At 45.2% G+C, this 21,573-nt stretch overlaps 1 protein-coding gene and 1 pseudogene across 5 annotated transcripts in view; one reads left to right on the forward strand and one right to left on the reverse strand.

Moving 5' to 3' along the window:
* Positions 1-21,573, forward strand: part of LOC126416078 (focal adhesion kinase 1) — a 754,036-nt gene that overhangs the window by 566,740 nt on the left and 165,723 nt on the right. The window lies entirely within an intron of this gene.
* On the reverse strand, positions 5,825-5,942 carry LOC126417428 (5S ribosomal RNA; annotated as a pseudogene).

Below are 21,573 nucleotides of genomic sequence, written 5' to 3' on the forward strand. Positions count from 1 at the left end.
TGCAGGACGCCACGCTTTTGCACCATTGCGTAGGGACGTTGTAGGACCTTTGAGTCAGACGTGAATCTTCTGCATCGCAATGGGGGAAAGTGACAGGTGAAACGTGGGACGTAGGGAAAGCAGGTGTCAACGGGGCCTAATCAGTTACCGTTGGTTACATAGTAAACACATACACTTTATTTAAGGAAATAATTTCCTAAAACCAGTCATTCTAAAAAAAAAAAAAAGCTACACTGACGGCTGAAGGCCTTATTAAGAAAGAATTCAAATTATTTGTCGGCTGAAGGCCACAAGCAATAGGAATAATTCAAACAAATATTATTTTTAAACAGTTGACACAATCAGACCAAATAAAGAAGGGAGTGATCCACAGACAGTGCTCCAAGGATTGACCTGGAAAAGTCGCTGAGCCAAGACTTAAGCTCACTTAACAAGATGGCAACTCAAACTAGGGACAGCTTAAACGGCGACCAGCACACTCGCAAAGTCCACTAAGATAGGGGTGGCCGAGCGGTTCTAGGCGCTACAGTCTGCAACCGCGCGACTGCTACGGTCGCAGGTTCGAATCCTGCCTCGGGCATGGTTGTGTGTGATGTCCTTAGGTTAGTTAGGTTTAAGTAGTTCTAAGTTCTAGGGGACTGATGACCTCAGCAGTTAAGTCCCATAGTTCTCAGAGCCATTTTTTCCCACTAAGATCCGAAAACCAATACCACGATAGAATAACAGTTAACATCGTCAAATGACAAGCATTTAATTACGCAAGTTGCCTCCACCAAATCCTAGTACGCAGACAGGGTTAAGACCAAACTGTCTATTTAAAATCTGACTAGATGCACATGGAACCGCAAAAGACAATTCCACAAAGATCTAAAACAGTGCTAAAACAGTCACTATACAGCAACAAGACGAATTGCACATAGACATGAACGTAAGAGCACAGAAACGGTCGAAAGACCAGATACACATCGTCCGCTGAGACGACCGACCGAACGACCAATCATCGGTCGTTGCCAATCAAGTCAGGCAAGGGAAACGTCGGCACTTCGACGGACGGACACACACACACACACACACACACACACACACACACACACACACACAAGTGAAAGTTGCACTACTCGAATATAACGATCCATTCAACTTAAACTCGCTGAATCCGGACCTCAACGCGGTCGTGCTCCTTCGCGGCCAAATACTTCCATCGAGCAGTACATATATCGCCAGCTCGCACGGCGTGTTGGCGCTGCCGGACCTCACTCCTGCTTCGTTTTAACTGAAATCGGAGCCACGACGACCCGCAAATGCCAGAGGTGGCTCCAAAGATAGTACCATAGTGCTCGCTAATGATAAACACCGCTACTGCCACTCACGGGCATGCAAAGCGAGCAAACGCAGTAGAGCCAGTGAACGCTGTAAGGAAACGAGTGGTCACAATCCGAATACACGACGCCAACCTGTCAACGGCACAGACACGAGCCGGAGCACGGGTCAAGGGTTTTACAAAAGTGACTTTTACATTATTTTTCGTAGTGTGCGTGGCTGATGTATTATTATTATCTTACAGATTTTTGATGATAAATGAGTCAGTCATAACTTAATGTCTCCTACTTTTTTATTTTACAAGCAAAGTAAGTGATATATTGTTGTGGTAACCTATACAACATTCACGATTAATTTGTCTCAGAATTACCATGTTTGACCAGAGTTGCTTTTTGCCATATTGAAACAAGAGCATGTATACCTGTCCGATAAAAATCGTGGCACTGCTTCCTGAACCACTATCGTAGAGACATTTTCAAGGTCTCCGCATCTTCAAATGAACGTCCGCCAAGAACTTCTCTGCGTGGGCCGAATAGATGGACGTCTGATTTGGATTGTTTTGCCTGCTTCTTTATTCTGATCGTTCAACATTTTCGGCACCAGGCGTCCTCAAATCTTGATGTAGCCCAGTTTTCCAATAGTGGTCATCACACTACCTTCACCGATGGTTACCTTGCGATGCAATTCATCTGTTGTTACCTCTGCAGTCGTCGCGGATGATTTGGTCGAGGCGCTGGATGTTGTGTGAAACCATTGCGGTCGCTTACCGACCACTCCGCTTTGAACCAGTCAACTGTGTTAACTCTAGCGTCTCTACAATGACGAACTCGTCGTTTAACGGTGCTAACGTCACCCGTGGTATCTAAGTACACTTTCTTCATCCTTTAGTGGATGGTGTTGGCCGTCTCATCATTTGCAGTAAGAAATTCAGTCATAGAACACTGTCAGTGGTGGTCATTTCCTAAATTTATACAGTGCAGTCATACGGGGTGTTCAAAAAGTCTCTCCGCAGTGCCGTATGATTGTTAGCCGCGCGTGCCGTATGGCGCAGTGAATATACCGAAATGAAACTCAGTGAAATACAAGTTATTAATTTATTGAATATACATTTTTATTTACAAATTTTCACATTAAATGTTGAAAGTGTCCCCTCTGATTATGAATACACAATTCAATTTGTCTAATCATGTTTCCAAACACAAACAGTGAAAGTGGATATTGCAGTTTTCAACGCATCGATGGATTTTGCACGGTTTTTATAGACAGTTGCTTTCGCTGCACCCCAGAAGAAAAATTCAGGTGGTGTTAGGTCAGGCGATCGTGGAGCCCAAAGCCCCCCTGAGAAATTATGCGATCACCAAAAATATCAGCAAGCAGTGACATTGAAACGCGAGCTGTATGCGCGGTTGCACCATCTTGTTGAAAATAACCGTTCAGTATTTCACTTAATACAAGTTCTCCTATGAATGGGTGCAGAATATCACTGCAGTATCGTTGTGCGTTTATTGTTTCGTTGAAAAATATGGACTCCACAATCCGACGTCTAGAAATTGTAATCCAAACTCCTACTTTCACAGAATGAAGTATTTCCTCATGAATACATAGTGGATTTGCTGTACTCCACATATAAGAATTTTTCGATTTCATGTACCCGGATAAATGAAACCACGCCTCATCAGTGAAAAACTTTTAATTAAGAATATCCCTTCCATTTTGCTGAACGAAATTTTTGAACCATTGACAATAATGCAGTCTCTTGCCATGATCAGTATTTTTCAGTTTTTGCACGACTGTCACTTTGTATGGGAAAAGTTCCAATTTTTTCCTTACAGCTGTGTGGGCCATTCCAACACATTCTTACTGACTTGTTCGGACTCATGGACATTTTATCGGAAATATCGAGTAGTTTATACTCAGACAAAACGCTAGGACGACCACTTCTCGGTGCATCTGTCACTGAACCCGTACTTCGAAATTTGTTAATCAAATCTTGCACAGTATCGCGATGTGGTAGTGTTGTCTCCGGGAAAAGTGAATTAAATGTTTGACGAACTGAAACTGTGTATTTATCGCCAGCTTTGAACACTTGTTCGACTAAAAACACACGTTCTTCTATGGTTAGCATTTTAACAGTGACAAAAATGAAACAAACGAACAAAGGAACTAAACTTAAACGTTCACGTCAACACTTAACGACACAAACCAACGATACTCCTGACGCTAGCTGAGATAAACGGAACAGTGCAATGTTGGGAGAGTCCACTTGAAGGGAAGTAACCCAGGAAGGCGAACAATCATACGGCACTGCGGAGAGACTTTTTGAAAACCCCGTATATCGATGTAGGAGTGGACTGTGGAAGAATGTTTGCGGAAAGGTGCCAAGACAAGGCTCAGGCAAATCCATTTGAGGAATGTTATCGTCAACAAACTATTGCCTCATAGATGCTACATCATGACAGGGTGCATTGTCATGCTGGTACAGTCATCGTCTCCAAACTGTTCCTCTACAGTATGCAGGGTACAGTGTTGTAAAATGTGTTCATATCCTTCCTCATCTTGCGTTTTTTAATGCGCAATAAGGGGACCAAACCCTAAACCCCCATGCCTTAGTACAGCCTCCTCCATCGTTAACTGTTATCACCTAACGCGATGGCAGGTAACGTTCTCCAGGCTTTCGCCAAACCCAAACTCTTCCATCGGATTGCCGCAGGGTACAGCGTGATTCATCACATCAGATCACTCGTTTCGTGTCGTCCACTGTCCGGTGGCGTCGTTCTTTTTACCACCTCAAGCGTCGCTTTGCATTAACTGCCGAAATGTGTACCTTATTGGAGGGCTGCTCGGTCATTGTACCCCGTTATTTGTAACTTACGCTGACTCACTGTGCTCGGTGTATTGCTGGCAAGACGTTGGGATTCCCTCCGCTGTTTTCACGTGACTTTTTACAACCACCTTCCACAATGCCGTTTCCACTTCACATCCACATCTAATACAGTCGTAGAAGGGTTGAAAATGAGCCGTGGCTGGCTCATGTTATGCGTTGGATTAAACCTTGGTTGCTATTCTGTGTTTAGTCTCCCGCGGTTATCGCGATCATGCTGTTATCCTCTCTCTCCGCGAGAGGCAGCAACGATGTGTATCGATATTCGCACCTTGTACTATATTTGGCCTGGCGCTTACAGTTCCGGCTGTGCGATGTGGGAGTGAGTTGGTCAGTTGGCGTGGAGCAGCTAGGAAGTCTACACGGCGTATAGTTTGGCCGAGGCAGCTGGCGGCTTCCACGCGCGGTCCGAGTGTGGGGTGCTGTTCCTATTGCTACGAGGTCTGTGGCTCACCGATCCTGGACACGAAAGTTGAGTTTTGACTTAATCTACCAGCAAGTCACGACTGTTCACATTGTGTCGTTTGGATTTCGTTGTCGGCTGTTGGGTCATTCCCGCGAGCAACAACGTGTGTTTTCAAGGTGGCAAATTTTACCCACCCTCCGGTGGAGTTCAACTGTACTTGGTTATTTTGAATTGAAGTGCACCAGCGGAATCTTCTGCCTCGTGGCCGTTAACGTTCCGGTTACCTGCCCTGGCCGTTGACACAAATTCAGGCAGTGTGTTTTTCTCATCGTGTTGTCGCTGTCCAGCACGGTGTGTAGTTAGACAGATCAATGTATAATTAATTGGTTGTGGGCGCCAATATTTTCTACGTTGTTCCACTGAAGTCCCTGTTGTGTGCTGGTCGGGTGGAGCGGAAGTTATCTTGTCGGTAGGTCCGTTGACTGTTGGTTGGGTTGTCGTCGGATCGAGAATGTTTGGGCCGACTGTCTGTGTCACCTAAGCGAGCATTAGTGTTTAAATTCCAGGTCGACCCTCGGAAACTTCTGAGCGCCGTTGGGTGTACTGCCTTTTCTTATTTGTTCTTGTTGTTTGTATGGCTTCTAGCCGATTTTTAAATTAGGGTTGTTTTTCCCTTAAGGCGTAAGATTGTTTGGGCCTTCAGTCTAATTAAAGAACTGTTTAAGGTAAGGCCTTTTGCCTTTTAAAAATTTTATTTTGGTTTGAGTCTTAAGTGATGGGCCTTCAGCCGATTTTTTTATTTAATTAAAGCTGTTTTTCTCTTAGGATGTGAGATTATTTGGGTCTTGAGTCTTAAGTTATTGGCTTTCAGCCAATTTTAAATTAAAGTGGTCTTGCCCTTAAGGCATGAGATTGTATGGCGCATTCAGCCGGTAATTAAGTTTCAAAAATTAATGCTGTGGTTTTTTTTAAATTTCTTGGCTCTTGTAATCTTTGAACTAAACTTAAATCCGTCCGAACAGGCCTTGGTAGGCCCAACGGTACCGACCGGCCGCCGTATCATCCTCAGCCCACAGGCGTCACTGGATGCGGATATGGAGGGGCATGTACTCAGCACACCGTTCTCCCCGCCGTATGTCAGTTTACGAGACCGGAGGCGCTAATTTTCAGCCAAGTAGCTCCTCAGTTTGCCTAACAAGGGCTAACTGCACCCCGCTAGCCAACAGCGCTCGACAGACCGAATGGTCACCCATCGAAGTGCTAGCCAAGCCCGACAGCGCTTAACGTCGGTGATCTGACGGGAACCGGTATCACCACTGCGGGAAGGCCGTTGGCCATGTAAAGTTTGGTCAAATAAATAAAGTTATATGTTCGAGTGTAACTGAGAGCCGCTTATTTTAGCCCCTTTTCTCAATTTAAACTACCTGTCCTGTCCTGCGGGTTTAGCAGGGCGTCTCAGAAACGTCTCTCATGCATTTGTTACCTAGGAAACATCCAGTGACCAGCCCATGTTGGAAGTCACTGAGCTCTCGTAGCCGACACACTCTGCTGTCACTGCTTGTCTACTGACAACAGTGTCTCCCCAGAGGCTGCTGCGTGGGCAGACGTCGCCGCTGCTGTCGGCGGTGATAAGATGGTGGCGAGCTTCCTTCCGCTTCCGCGTCCCGCCAGCTGCTGCCACGCGCCCACTTCGCATCCTAGTCTGACTCACTGTCAGCGAGAAGAGTGCAGTTACACGGTACCTTACCCACTGTCATTGACTGAGCTGTTTCCTCTGACGCAGCTACAGTCGCGTCAGTTTTTTGACATCTCCGCCCGAAACAAGCAAACCGAAAGCTGGAGGTAACCTGGATTGGTTTTATACAGACAACGTGATATATGCAGACATCAAGCCCGCTCAAGTACTCGTCGGCAGTTTTTCGGGGCGTGGCAGCGAGCAACTCGTGTAGCTCGAGTACTAGAGGTCACGAGCGATGCGACTCTGTAATACTCGCACCGTGAAGAACGTCCGGGACATAAAGTTCCCTCGATCACTACCATGTGTGATCCAAAGTCATACCCGACGGCTCCTCACACCATGACGCTAGCAGTGATACCGCTTTGCTTCCCCAGAGCAGTGGAAGAATGGAGCCGCTCCCCAGGTCGCCGCCGTACCTGCCGACGATGTTCAGTCGGTTTAGTGCAGAACTGCTGAACGCAATCCGATCTCATTCACCAGCAGTCCGCGGTTCCCTATCGTAGCACCATCCTAAACGCAGCCGTTTCTGTTGTAGTTTTAACGCCATGGGACGGCAATTACTTAGCCCGGCTGCTCGAAGAAAACGACAGCTCTTTATACTCATGAAGTTAAAAGTGCTATCGACAGGGGATGTCAAATTGATTCCATATTTTTAGCTTTCCGGAAGGCTTTCGACACCGCTCCTCACAAGCGTCTTCTAACCAAACTGCGTGCCTACGGAGTATCGCCTCACTTGTGTGACTGGATTCGCGATTTCCTGTCGGAAAGGTCACAGTTAGTAGTAACAGACGGAAAATCATCGAGTAAAACAGAAGTAATATCCGGCGTTCCCAAAGGAAGTGTTATAGGCCCTCTATTGTTCCTGATCTGTATTAATGACATAGGAGACATTCTGAGTAGCTGTATTAGATTGTTTGCAAATGATGCTGTCATTTACCGTCTTGTAAACTCATCAGATGATCAAAACGTCTTGCAAAATGATTTAGATAAGATATCTGTATGGTGCGAAAAGTGGCAATTGACCCTGAATAAGGAAAAGTGTGACGTTATTCACAAGAGTACTAAAAGAAATCAGCTAAATTTCAAGTCACACAAATATGAAGGCTGTAAATTCAACTAAATACTTAGGGATTATAATTACAAATAACCTAAATTGGAACGATAACATAGATAATATTGTGGGTAGAGCAATCCAAAGACTGCGATTCATTGGCAGAACACGTAGAAGGTGCAACAGGTCTACTAAAGAGACTGTTTACCCACGATTGTCCGCCCTATTGCTGTGCGGTGTGGGATCCGCATCAGGTGGGACTGACGGATGACATCGAAAAAGTACAAAGAAGAGCAGCTCGTTTTGTATTATCGCGAAATAAGGGAGATAGTGTCACAGACATGATACGTGAATTGTAGTGGCCATCACTAAAACAAAGGCGTTTTTCTTTGCGATGGGATCTTCTCATGAAATTTCAATCACCAGTTTTCTCCTCCGATTGCGAAAACATTCTGTTGGCACGTACGTACATAGGGAGATATGATCATCAAGATAAAATAAGAGAAATCAGGGCTCGCACAGAAAAATTGAAGTGCTCGTTTTTCCCCCGTGCCGTTCGAGAGTGGGACGGTAGAGAGACATCTTGAAGGTGGTTCATTGATATTCTGAATAGCAGAGAATCACGTAGATGTAGAAGTCTCCGATCAATGGTGTGGGATGAAGCAGAATCTTGCCGACAGTCCATTACTTGTTCTCGGTAGAGATAGACAAACTTGTTCATCCTTGGGAACTAGTTCACTGGTAATCGCTCTTTCTTGGGAACCGTTCATTTTTACTCGTTCACCATTCATTTGTGCTTGGGATATGGTTCATATGAAGAATTGAAAATTAGTAGCATAGGTGACTGAAGATGGAAGGCGCCAAGAGGGGGCACTTGCCTCCCCCCTGGAGTAAAGAGTTTTTATTCATAACAGAGTTCTCATACACTTGTAATTTTCGTGAGTCTGCAAAACCTCTCGTTTAGCCAACTGTAGCGTTATGTTCGCAGTGAAATAATACAAGGTGGCGCACGAAAAACCGGCCCCGATTACAGACTGCTCGCTAATTACGCACGATTTGTTGACCGTTACGAGCAGAATAGATAAAAATGTAATAATTAGGCAGTGAAGAAATAACAAATAAGCTAATGCAGACAACTTCGAAACAATAGATGACGATTGGTGGGCGACAATGAGCAGTGTAGTACTCGGGGCCGATTTTTCGTGCGCCACCCTCTACCACTGAAATAATATTGTAGAAGTTACCATATTCTCTTTACAAAATGTGACATCAGACACTCGATTATGGAGCGCGTGCTTCACTCGGTTGCAAGTCGGTCTGCCTTCCATAACAATGAACATGTCCTTTTACCTTGGATCAAAAAAAGACGGAAAATGGCCACTCGTGAGTGCCGTGCCGACTTCCTTTGCATGTGTAATAACAAAAAAATCTTGCCTTTTTACAAGTATTTCTTCTGCTGTTTATCGAAATAGTGAACTAAGCTGATACGCCGTTTTGTTACCTGAAAAGTGTATGTATTACATACCGCGTAATTTTTATGTAATTTACGTAATTATAAAATGCATTTTAATTACCGGTCGTGGTCAACGAACAACTCGTTACTGAATTAACTGTGAGCAGTCGGCAGTGGAACTGCGACGAGTGGCCACGTGAAGGAGGACGAGTCCGGCCTAGCGAAACCGAGACCCAGACCGAGACAGACGGGAACGGGACCGAGCCTTGAAAGAGAGCGGCCGACAGAACGAGACCGACCGTTTCCCGTTCCCGGGAACTGTAAGTAGAAAGCTGCGACTGAAGTGAACAATGAAAGATCGTTCCTTAGAATTCGTTCCTCGCTCGTTCCGTTCATCTTGGTGAACCGTTCCTTTGGACCCATTAGTTCGCAAACGACACATCTCTAGTCCTCGGATGGCAGGCGCATATGCGAAACGTTTACGATGTGTTCGATGCAAAATACGGCGATCCTCCGCTGTGGAGGTGAGACGTGATCGCCTGGAACCAGGACGATGGGTATACCTGCCCTCACTCTCTCATGCTGACCAACAGCGGGCCACTGTGACAACCGAATGTTGCTCAAATCTGGACATGGCACGATTGCACCAGCTGGCCAAATGAAACTCCTTTCTAGCTTTGTCAGGCGCTGATGCAGCGTATTCTTGTGAAGCACAGTTAACTCCGTGCTCTTCACAGTAATGAGTCAACGTCTGACGCTATCACCCACCTCCTCCCCCCCCCCCCCCCCCACCCCCCATATGCTCTCCCAGGCCTACTGTAAGTAGCCATTCTACCTGTCACAGACAGTTGCGACTCTGATCACTTACATACCAGCCGATGATGTGGACATGTACGAATTTAGATTTACATCCGATCAGGTCTTATGGGTGCTTCACCTATTTTTATTTTTGTTGCTGTCCTGTATTGCATGTTTACGTTAATCAATTTTAAATGCTGCAGGGGATTTTATTTACTTGACCGTAAACTTTAAGTTTTTCCACGTTCCATTCAACGATGGAATGTGGGAAAGATGACTGCCTGTGCTCCACTGTGTGTTACATGGAGCGTCTCTTTAAGGCTCCCGCTGGAGCACTGAGTTGCACCAGCCATTGAAAGTCCTTAGGCAGTTACACGAGTCTGTCTAAGCTGAGACAATTTTTATTTGTATTCGTGTTTAAATGAAATGTCTGCAAAATAATACATAAGAGTGCTTTAAAGACTTGCCAAGAATTAATAAGAAAATTAGGAATAATTGAACAGTGTCACTATATCGTCTTGTAGTTGACCGCAGCATTGGGCTGGAAGCATTACGGTATCACTTTTAATGTATACGGTGTAGTTTGGCGTAATGTAATGTTGACAAGAGTATTTTGGATTTATATTCTTTCTCGTTTCGTACGGCCACTGAAAATGAATAAAGTGTCGAAATCGGTGTAACCATTTTAAAAAATGTGTGTGAGCATTGGGTAGTTAGTAATCTTTACAGTATGTGATCAAAAGTATCCAGAAATCTGGCAGAAAATGACTTACAAGATGGTAGCGCCTCCATCGGTAATGGTCGAATTCAATATGGTCTTGGCCCACATTTAACATTGATGACAGCTTCCACTCTTGCAGGCATATGTTCAATCAGATACTGGAAGGTTTCTTGGGGAATGGCAGCCCATTCTTCACGGAGTGCTGCACTGTGGAGAGATATCGATGTCGGTCGGTGAAGCCTGACACGAAGTTGGCCTTCCAAAACATTCCAAAGGTGTTTTATAGGATTCAGGTCAGGGCTCTGTGCATGCCACTCCATTACAGGGATATTATTTTCATGTAACCACTCCGCCACAGGTCGTGCATTATGAACAGGTGCTCGATCGTGTTGAACGATGCCATCCCCGAATTGCTCTTTAACAGTGGGTAGCAAGAAGGTGCTTAAAACATCAATGTAGGCCTGTGCTGTGATAGTGCCACGCAAAAGATGGGTTGCAAGCCCCCTCCACGAAAAACACAACCACACCGTAATACCACCGCCTCCGAATTTTACTGTTGGCGCTACACACGCTGGCAGATGACGTTCACCTCGCATTCGCCTTACCCACACCCTGCCATTGGATCGCCACGTTGTTTACCGTGATTCGTCACTCCACACACTGTTCAGTCGTCCTATGTTTACGCTCGTTAAACCAAGCGAGGCGTCGTTTGGCATTTACCGGCGTGATGTGTGGCTTATAAGCAACAGCTCGACTACGAAACCCAAGTTTTCTCACCTCCTGCCTAACAGTCACAGTACTTGCAGTGGATCCTGATGGAGTTTGGAATTCCTGTGCGATGGTCTGGATAGATGTCTGCCTATTACACATTACGACCCTCTTCAACTGCCTGCACCGAGCGAGGTGGCGCAGTGGTTAGCACACTGGACTGGCATTCGGGAGGACGACGGTTCAATCCCGCGTCCGAAAATCCTGATTTAGGTTTTCCGTGATTTCCCTAGATCACTTCAGGCAAATGCCAGGATGGTTCCTTTAAAAGGGCACGGCCGATTTCCTTCCCCCATCCTTCCCTAATCCGAGCTTGTGCTCCGTCTTTAATGACCTCGTTGTCGACGGGACGTTAAACACTAATCTCCTCCTCCTCCTCCTCAACTGCCTGCGGTCTCTGTCAGTCGACAGACAAGGTCGGCCTGTACGCTTTTGTTCTGTACGTGTCCCTTCACGTCTCAACTATCACACAGGAAACAGTCGACCTAGGGATGTTTAGGAGTGTGGAAATCTCGAGTACCTGACCACGTTCCAAGCAGATGAGTGCCGCGGAGCGCCCATCCTGCCCTATCACGATGTCTAATGACTACTGAAGTCGCTGGTATGGAGCACCTGGCAGTTGGTGGCAACACAGTGAAATATGAAAAACGTGTGTTTTTGGGGTTGCCCCATACTTTTGATAAAATAGTGTATACTCAAACTCAACAAACACATGGCCGAACCCAACAATTCAGAAAATACGAATAACTTTTTCTTTTTTTTTTTTGAGTGGATCCACAGCCTCTAAATATTTGATAAAAGAAAACACGGTCTGCAGTAGGCTGTAATGTAAACGATTGAAATGAAGACCGTTTACAATGCAGCCTACTGCGGACCGTGTTTACTTTTATCAAATATGAATAGATACGCAGAGGGGCGGATGTGCCGCATGCACAGTAAGCTGCGGATAGGAAGGTAACTTGGAGTAGTTATACTAGAGGCGATCAGCACACGCAGCACTCGCGACCATGGCAGCTGCTCGAAAGCCGGGCAGCGTGTGATCGTGGCTAGAGTACAGGAAAGGATGAGAGTTTAATGTGCAGTCGAGAACGAGGTCATTAGAGACGCAGCGCAAGTTCGGATTACGAAAGGATGAGGAAGCAAATCGGCCGTGCCCTTTTGAAAGGAACCGTTCCGGCATCCGCGGCGAGCGATTTAGGGAAATCACGGAAGAGCTAAATCCGGATAGCCGGACTCTAATTAGAACCGTCGTCCTCGTGATGCGATTCCACTGTGGCTAACTACTGCGGCACGTCTACATCGACACTGCTCAAGCCACTATACGCTGCCTGGCTGGCAGAACGTACCCTGTACCACTGCTTGTCATTTCCTTTCCTGTTCCACTCGCAAATAGAGCGAGGGAAAAACGACTGTCTATATGCCTCCGTAGGAGCCCTAATTTCTCGTATATCTTCGTGGTCCTTACGGGCAATGGCGGCAGTCGAACTGTGTGGCAGTCAGCTTCAAATTTCGGTTCTGTAAATTAGAGCTCGGTCGTAGCGGAAGGGAAATCGGCCAAGTGTGGTAATGAACGTCCTGCAATGAAAACAGCATCCATGACAAGTGCTAGTTTAATGTATTTATTCATCTACTTCTACATGGTTACTCTGCAATTCACACTTAAGTGCCTGGCAGAGGGCTCATCGAACCATTTTCATACTACTTCTCTACCATTCCACTCTGGAATGGCGCATGGGAAAAAGGAACACCTAAATCTTTCCGTTCGAGCTCTGATTTCTCTTATTTTATTATGATGATCATTTCTCCCTATTTAGGTGGGTGTCAACAAAATATTTTCGCATTCGGAAGAGAAAGTTGGTGATTGGAATTTCGTAAATAGACCTCGCCGCAAAGAAAACTGCCTTTGTTCAGTGACTGCCACCCCAACTCGCGTATCATGTCAGTGACACTCTCACCCCTATTGCGCGATAACACGAAACGGGCTGCCCTTCTTTGCACTTTTTCAATGTCCTCCGTCGATCGTACCTGGTAAGGATCCCACACCGCGCAGCAATATTCCAGCAGAGGACGGACAAGTGTAATGTACGCTGTCTCTTTAGTGGGTTTGTCGCATCTTCTGAGTGTTCTCCCAACAAAGCGCAGTCTTTGTTTCGCCTCCTCCACAATATTATCTATGTGATCTTTCCAATTTAAGATGTTCGTAATTGTAATTCCTAGGTATTTAGTCGAATTGACAGCCCTTAGATTTGTGCGATTTATCGTATACCCAAAATTTATCGGGTTTCTTTTAATACCCATGTGGATGACCTCACACTTTTCTTTGTTTAGTGCCAATTGCCACTTTTCGCACCATACAGAAATTCTCTCTAGATCGTTTTGTAATTGGTCGTCTGATGATTTTAGTAGACGGTAATAAATTTCAGTATCATCTGCAAACAATCTAAGGGCTGCTCAGGTTTGTTATCCACTTTCTCACTGACAGTGCTACAAACACAGTAGTGTCAGAAAACAGCTGTTCAGTATTTGTTACGCTGTCGCATACGACTAACGCACTGTATGTCCTTTTTGCCGCTGAACGTAACCCACCAAATCACTTTGAATAAAAATAGCATTCATGAGCATTTGTTACGTGGAATACAACTGCTACGTGTTTCTCTAGAGCTGTTCGAAAGGCCGGCCGCTGTGGCCCAGGTGTTCTAGGCGCTTCAGTCCGGAACCGCTCTGCTGCTACGGTCGCAGGTTCGAATCCTGCCTCGGGCCTGGATGTGTGTGATGCCTTTAGGTTAGTTAGGTTTAAGTAGTTCTAAGTGTATGGGACTGATGACCTCAGATGTCCCATAGTGCTCAGAGCCTTTTCGAAAGCACAGGGTAATAATTAAAAAGAACCACAGTGGGAAAATACAATGCTTAATCCCATAATGATCGAAGGTGAAAGTTGGAGGACAGTTGGTCCCCTAAGTAAGAAACATTATCGAAATTTTTCGATGAAATCAAAGGAGGCACTTCTGACTAGACGTTCTCTCAAATTTTATATTACGTTCCAGGTTCCGTTTTAATCCCTTTTGCGGTGACACCTGACGATTTTTCCGAAACCTCGTCCACAACTGAACTGTATGTCTAACGGAGATAACATAAAGAAGTCGATGAGCGAAAGAAAAGCACTAGGTCTCGTAATTTCAGCACGCCACTGTTAATGAAGTGTAAGAGGTGTGAAAATAAACCGAAAGTGTTCTATAGCTTGTAGAAAAATTTCCGCTACCCGTCACAATGAAAGGTTATTTATTTGTCACACGACCGGTCTCGGGCTTGTGCCCACCCTCAGGTGTTTATACATTCATGTACATGTTTATATTGCTGGAGATAACTGCGTAAATACAAAAAAGTTATTTGGTGGTGACTGAACAGATACAAGTCACGGAGTTCAACAGCATCCACTGTGGATGAAATTCATCTGAAGTGTTCTCTTTTCAAATGATTGTGAGAGTGTGTTAAGAAAATTTCAGGGTAACACTGTAACGTTGGTTTGGGCTCCTGATTCATCTAATAAATGACACAAATTCGTAATCAAATTAAACCACTAGTAGCTCGAAATTATCGCACTGAGAACAATTCCGGCTTATTCTGGGTATGTCCAGTAGAATATACCTTCAGTTCACGGACATTAGTGGAAGCACTCAACCGTCAGCGAGTGTGTGAGCGCAGTGGGAAACCGCAGGCCGTGTGCCGTCACCGGCTCCTGGCGCACTGCAGCCCCTACTGTACGGATCTCGGAAGCTGCGGGTCAGCGACAAGCCGCTGACGAGCTTAGCACCACGTCTGATGGCCGGGGTGCCCCGCTTTGCAGCCTGCTCTCGGCTCGCCATACCCCCCGACCGTGAGCGAGGACGGCCACAACGGTTGTCGGCAAGCGCGGACTCGTGCGGTGTGAATGCGGCAGGGCGCGATGAATGGCCAGGCGGCGCGTGGTGTGCGGCCGCTTAGCGCTGGTTATCGCCGCGGTGCCTCGGCCGGTGTGTGGTGGCGTGCCACAGGCAGTGCCAGTGCTGCCGCTGCCCCGACAGGCGGCAGCAGACGCCCTGCCGAGTGCACTCGCGTCCCGCCTCGTCCAGGACCGCCTCCACCTGCCTACGTCTCTCTGGAAGTGCGTGCGCGGCCGCCATGGGCCGGTGGCTGCGCTGGCTGCTGTCCAGGGCCGACCTGCTGTGCCCCTGCTGCTGCTGCCGCAGGAGGCGGACCCGCAAGCGCGAATCCCTACTACAGTAAGCGATACCATTCTGCTCTCCTATTCTCTAGACTGCACTCCTCTTCTCGCTCTGCTGCCGTCGACTAATATAGGTTGTGTGACCGTAGGGCTGCCCGCCGAGTGGAAGCTTGTCATCTGCTTGCTTTCTCACTCGCAACAGCGCATAGCCCCTTCGTGCCCCTTGTTATCTCTCTAGTTTTTGTGCTAGTTTACTGAAGGCACCACAACCTGAGTACAACTTAGGAGCAGCTCATAATCTTTCTGTTTCGTCATCCATTGTGACAGGTTCAGAACATAAGGTAATAGCACGTAGTTCTTAGTTCATTCGCACTGTCTAACTCACTTGCTTGTTGTTGGGCGCGTAATGCATACCTATATGGACGTTATTTAGCTCTACGGTCGCAGGTTCGAATCCTGCCTCGGGCATGGATGTGTGTGATGTCCTTAGGTTAGTTAGGTTTAAGTAGTTCTAAGTTCTAGCGGTCTGATGACCACAGATGTTAAGTCCCATAGTGCTCAGAGCCATTTGAACCATTTCGTTATTTAGCTCCATCTGCTTAGTGGTGTCTTCCAGCTAACAATGTTGTCTCTATTGTTAGCATTTGTCATTAGCAGAGTTGGTACATCTGCATCTACATGGATACTCTGCAAATCACATTTAAGTGCCTGGCACCTTCACAATTCTCTATTATTCCAATCTCGTATAGCGCGCGGAAAGAATGAACACCTATATCCTTCCGTACAAGCTCTGATTTCCCTTATTTTATCGTGGTGATCGTTCCTCCCTATGAAGGTCGGTGTCAACAAAATATTTTCGAATTCGGAGGAGAAAGTTGGTGATTAAAATTTCGTGAGAAGATTCTGTCGCAACCAGCCCAAATCCTGTATCATTTCTGTGACACTCTCTCCCACATTTCGCGATAATACAATACGTGCTGACCTTCTTTAAACTTTTTCGATGTACTCCGTCAGTCCTATCTGGTAAGGATCCCACACCGCGCAGCAGTATTCTAAAAGAGGACGGACAAGCGTAGTCTAGGCAGTCTCCCTAGTAGGTCTGTTACATTTTATAAGTGTCCTGACAATAAAATGCAGTCTTTGGTTAGCCTTCCCCACAACATTTTCTGTGTGTTCTTTCCTATTTAAATTGCTCGTAATTGTAATACCTAGGTATTTAGTTGAATTTACAGTTTTTATTCCCCGTTTAGGTAAGTTAATCCACTAGCATTTTTTTTTTTTTTTTTTTTTTTTTTCCGCGTCAAATGAAACTACCGGTACCGAAGGTCGGCTCCGACCTCTGAAATAATGACGTGGATGTGTGACGTCATTCTTGCGCAAACAGAAATATAACTAACACTAACTATATTGGTTCTGGTTATATATTATTTTTTTGAAATTATGTTGGGCTATCAACCGGATCTGTAGTATAGACCCAGCCCTAGCTTACGTTGAAAGGTAACTGTTCGGTTGTGAATTGGTGCAATGGTATCGGATGCTTCAACTGCCCCTTTATTTCAGCTACGTAATTTAAGACAAAGTGTATCAAAAATATTACATAACACCTTGCGATGGTTTGTTTACTAATAAGATTCAACGGACGCCGACGTAATACATCGTTGTATATTCGTATCACGCGAACCAGTGGATTCCGTATGCTGTAATGATGATGTCCTATTGCTATTTTCTTTCTCCTCAATTATTAAGAAGTGGTATCATAGAAAATGCAAGTATACCTCCTACACACTTCAGGAAATGGTCTCGCAAGTGCTACCGTTGAATTTGTTTTCATTATTTGATACTTAATTTTGACTGATTCTATCCGCAAAACGAGTTTTTTCCCGCTCAAACTAAAGTAATGCATTTCTGTGCTGTATATTTCTGTATATTTAAAGTGAGTGCTTCTAGGATGTAAAAAATGATGTCCTAATTCGCGTAAGTAGTCCACCATTCCTCATTACGACAGTTCTTCGTAAATTATATTAATGGCTGAACAAATTTTGGGTCAGATTGAACCGAGATCGACGAGAAATCACAAACTTCGTTCCTTACGACAATCCTTGTCAAATCGATCGCAAATACGGTAACATTGTGAGAGATTCTGGGAAACAAAATGGGTGAACCGACACAACTAAATTAAGATCAGGCAGAAGGAACTAGAGATAGTTCCAGAAACAGACCGCACCTGGGTTCGCGTGAATACGAGGTTTGGGAATTTTTGTTTTTCGTGGAGAATCTGTATTTATTCATCAGCATCAACTTTGTTGCCTTCAAAGTAACACCTCTAAAATGTAATACTCTTGCACGGGCGCTTTTTCCAATCTTGGAAGCACTTGTGGAACTCGCGTTTCGATATGGTGTTCAGCTCCTTCAGCAATGCTGTTTTTATGTCGTAAGTGGTGGCAAAACGACGAGCTTTCATGATTCTCTTCCGCCTCGGCATCAGAAAGAAGTCGCTGGGAGCCATGTTCGCCGAATACGGTGGCTGAGGCAACATAAAGGTGCTATTTTTTGTATAAAAAAAAATCGTGAACATCCTTTGAGGTTTGAGCGGGAACATTATCGTGATGCAATTTCCACGAGTGATTTTGCACAATTCTGGTCGTTTTGATTTGATTGCGTCACGTAAACGGTGCGTAGCTTCCGGGTAATATTCTTTATTGACCGGAACTCATGACGCTTTATCCCATTGTAATCGAATATCCGTGTTTCGTCACCTGTAGTAAACCTCTTTAGAACGTCGTTGTTGGTCGAAATTCAACAATTTCGGAACAAACTCCACTGCTTCACATTTTTCATGCCTAAAACATTCGAAAAAAATGTTTGGCGTGATCCAAAGGATGTTCCGACATCACCACCACCCTCTCTCTGATGGTGATTCAGCGATTTTCCAGAACCATTTCCTTCACTTCTTCCACATCGTCGTCAGTAATTAATGTGCTAGGGCGTTCATGGCGGTCGTCGTTTCCAACGTCTTCTCGCCTCTCTTTGAAACGTATACTACTCGTAAACTCTTGTCTTACTCATAGTAGAATAGCGGAAAGCCACAGCCAACATTTCGAATGCGGTGCTGCACTTGATTTCATTTTTTCAAGCAAAGTTTAATGCATCTTCTATGATCCATCTTTTTCGAAAGTAAATATTCGCCGAGCACTCAAAAACATGTATAAACTTTTAGACTGTCAAAAATAAACCAAATATTCAAAAGGGCTGAAAATACCTACGTACACCAGGAACATGTATACCAACGAGATAAAAAATTTGAAAATCGGATGTATAAAAACGCGAAATCAAAAAATTCCCATTACGTTTTGGTCACAGTTCGTAATACGACGTTCAGTATGTTGCGTAGCTGCTATTACTCGCAGTCTGTATGCACACAACTGTTTCCAGAATAATTCCGGAGCATTGTTGTAAAAGTACTTAGTTAGAGGAGACCTTTACCAGGGTCGAAGTATCTGCTGTAAGCCCCAAACAGACTGTCGATAATGTTCATGTTGGATGATCGGGTGAAAATTATCTTTTTTACCCATAAATTAGTTTAACCACGCACGAACAGAGACCGATGACAACAGTTTCACGCCCCATTATCATCAAAATGGAGTAGGGGTCCTTATCGCGGATTGTTATTTGTATGACAGCATTCACATGGTCATGTACGTTCATGTGGTGGTTGCCCATAACTACTAGCTGTAAGCGAGTAACGCTAGTACCGACGAGCGCCATGGAATTCTGGTCACACAACCGCCCCCGTATTGTAACGGCACGAAACGCGTATTCAGACAACGGCTTTACCCTTTGACGCCCGCCTCGGTCTTTCGAATAGAGTGAAGGGTGCTGGATTCTCCTCGGTAGACGTGCCGAGTAAAACCTGCGTGCCCGAGCAACGTTTGACAAGTTTGCTACATGTTGTCTGCTGCCAAAGCCCCTAGTAAATATATCGAAACGTCGCTCCAACACCAAGATTTTGCTCTGCTCACTTCCCAAGAAGAATTCATCAGTGCAATTAGCCTAGAGGGCCGGAATTCTGACGGGATATAAGACGACTCCCGTGGTAGTAAACTGACCATGCGTCCATCTCCTGGTCGCCAACCACCAGTTGCTGCGCCTCAGCGCCATTTATATCTTTTAAGCATCCATGCTGAAAATTAGGCCTATACCTGCATGTACAATCCGCTGCACCCCTTATTGTGTGTGGGGGAGGGGACTTCACGTTCCAATGTCACTTCCACCCTCTCCTGTTCCAGTCGCGGACGGTTTGCTGGAAGACAGACTGCTCCGTGTTAGCTCGAATCTAATTTTGCTTTCGTTGTCTTTTCGCGAGATGTACGTACGCGGAAGCATTAACATGATATAACTTCTGAACGGTTTGCGTTAGGACGTTCAAACTGCACGATTGGCCGCAGGGCGTGATGGGAATAAGTATGCGCTGTGTGGTTTGGTTTAGTGAGGAAGCCCACTTTCATTTGGATGGGTTCGTGAATAAGCAAAATTGGCGCATTTGGGGGACTGAGAATCCGCATTTCGCGATCGAGAGGTCTCTTCACCCTCAATGGGCCGACTGTGTGGTCTGCAGTGTCCAGTCACGGAGTAATCGCTGCGATATTCCTTGACCGGCCGAAGTGGCAAATGGTTCTAGGCGCCACAGTCTGAAACCGCGCGACCGCTACGGTCGCAAGCTCGAATCCTGCCTCGGGCATGGATGCGTGTGATGTCCTTAGGTTAGTTAGTTTTAAGTAGTTTTAAGTTCTAGGGGACTGATGACCTCAGATGTTAAGTCCCATAGTGCTCAGAGCCATTTGAACCATTTTTTTTTTTATATTCCTTGATGGCACAGTGACTGCCGAACGGTACGTGAAAGGCTTGGAAGACGATTTCATTCCCATTATCCAAAATGATCCCGATTTCGACATGATGTGGTTCATGCAAGACGGAGCTCGACCCCACCGAAGCAGGAGAGTGTTTGATGTCCTGGAGAATCACTCCGGGAAACGCGTTCTGGCTCTGGGATACACAGAGGCCTCTGGCATGGGCCTCGATTGGCTGCCATATTTTCCATACCTGAACACATGCGACTCCTTTTTGTGGGTCTATATTAAAGACAGGGTGTTCAGCAATAACCCCAAAACCATTGCTGAGCTGAAAACAGCCATTTAGGAGGTCATCGATAACATTGATATTCGGACACTTCAGCGGGTCATGCAAAATTTCGCTATTCGTCTGCGCCACATCAGCACCAATGAGGGCAGGCATACCGAACATATCATAACCTAAATCTGAATATCTGTAGTGACGTTTATATGTCGAATTAAGTGTGTGCACGCCGTAATTTGTAAATAATTTACGTTTTTTTCGTATAGTTCAATATTTGTAACACTGTATGATATGATAAATAAGATCATCCAAGACGAATTACACCGTAACGTGTTTTAAAACTTACTGATTTTTTTTTTTAAGTGACCCAGCAACAAGTCCCTTCCAAATGTATCTGTCATTTTATTCTTCCTTGAAAAAGGGAGCTTCAAAGTTTGACGAGTTTATAAGAAGTGAAACTTCCTGGCAGATTAAAACTGTGTGCCGGACCGAGACTCGAACTCGGGACCTTTGACTTTCGTGGGCAAGTGCTCTACCAACTGAGCTACCGAAGCACGACTCACGCCCCGTCCTCTCAGCTTTAATTCCGCCAGTCGTCTCCTACCTTCCAAACTTCATTCTTTATAAGAGGTGTATTTTATTGTAAATATGCCGTTACGCATATACGTTTTATCCAGATATCACAGAATTTTTTGTACCTTTTTATAATTTAGTTTTGCCAAAAATATTACTATTTATTTCGTAGTGCACTCCGAGAAATGTCATCTGTATAAGTAAGTGATGTAATCGTATTTGGTCAAGTGGGCTTTCCCTGAAACGAATAAAAATAAAAAGATTAGCTAACGTTCGTGTTTCATCAGACAAGGTTTACAGGTAGAAAAAGAGAACATTTACGGACTCTTAAAAAATTTACGCATTCTGTCCGCTTTTACCCTTGAGGATGCTGTGTAAGAAGAACTTGGACATGAAGGTTAAAGTTAGAATACCGCGAGCGCAGTGATTCTCTTACTGAAGAACTTGAAAACTGTTGACCTTACTGTCCGCCAAGGATAGCAGCCAGTTGAATAATAATGACTGCTGGTGAAACCTAGAAGCAGGCAGAC

The sequence above is a fragment of the Schistocerca serialis genome, chromosome 8, assembly GCF_023864345.2.
Source record: "Schistocerca serialis cubense isolate TAMUIC-IGC-003099 chromosome 8, iqSchSeri2.2, whole genome shotgun sequence".
Lineage (NCBI taxonomy): Eukaryota > Metazoa > Arthropoda > Insecta > Orthoptera > Acrididae > Schistocerca > Schistocerca serialis.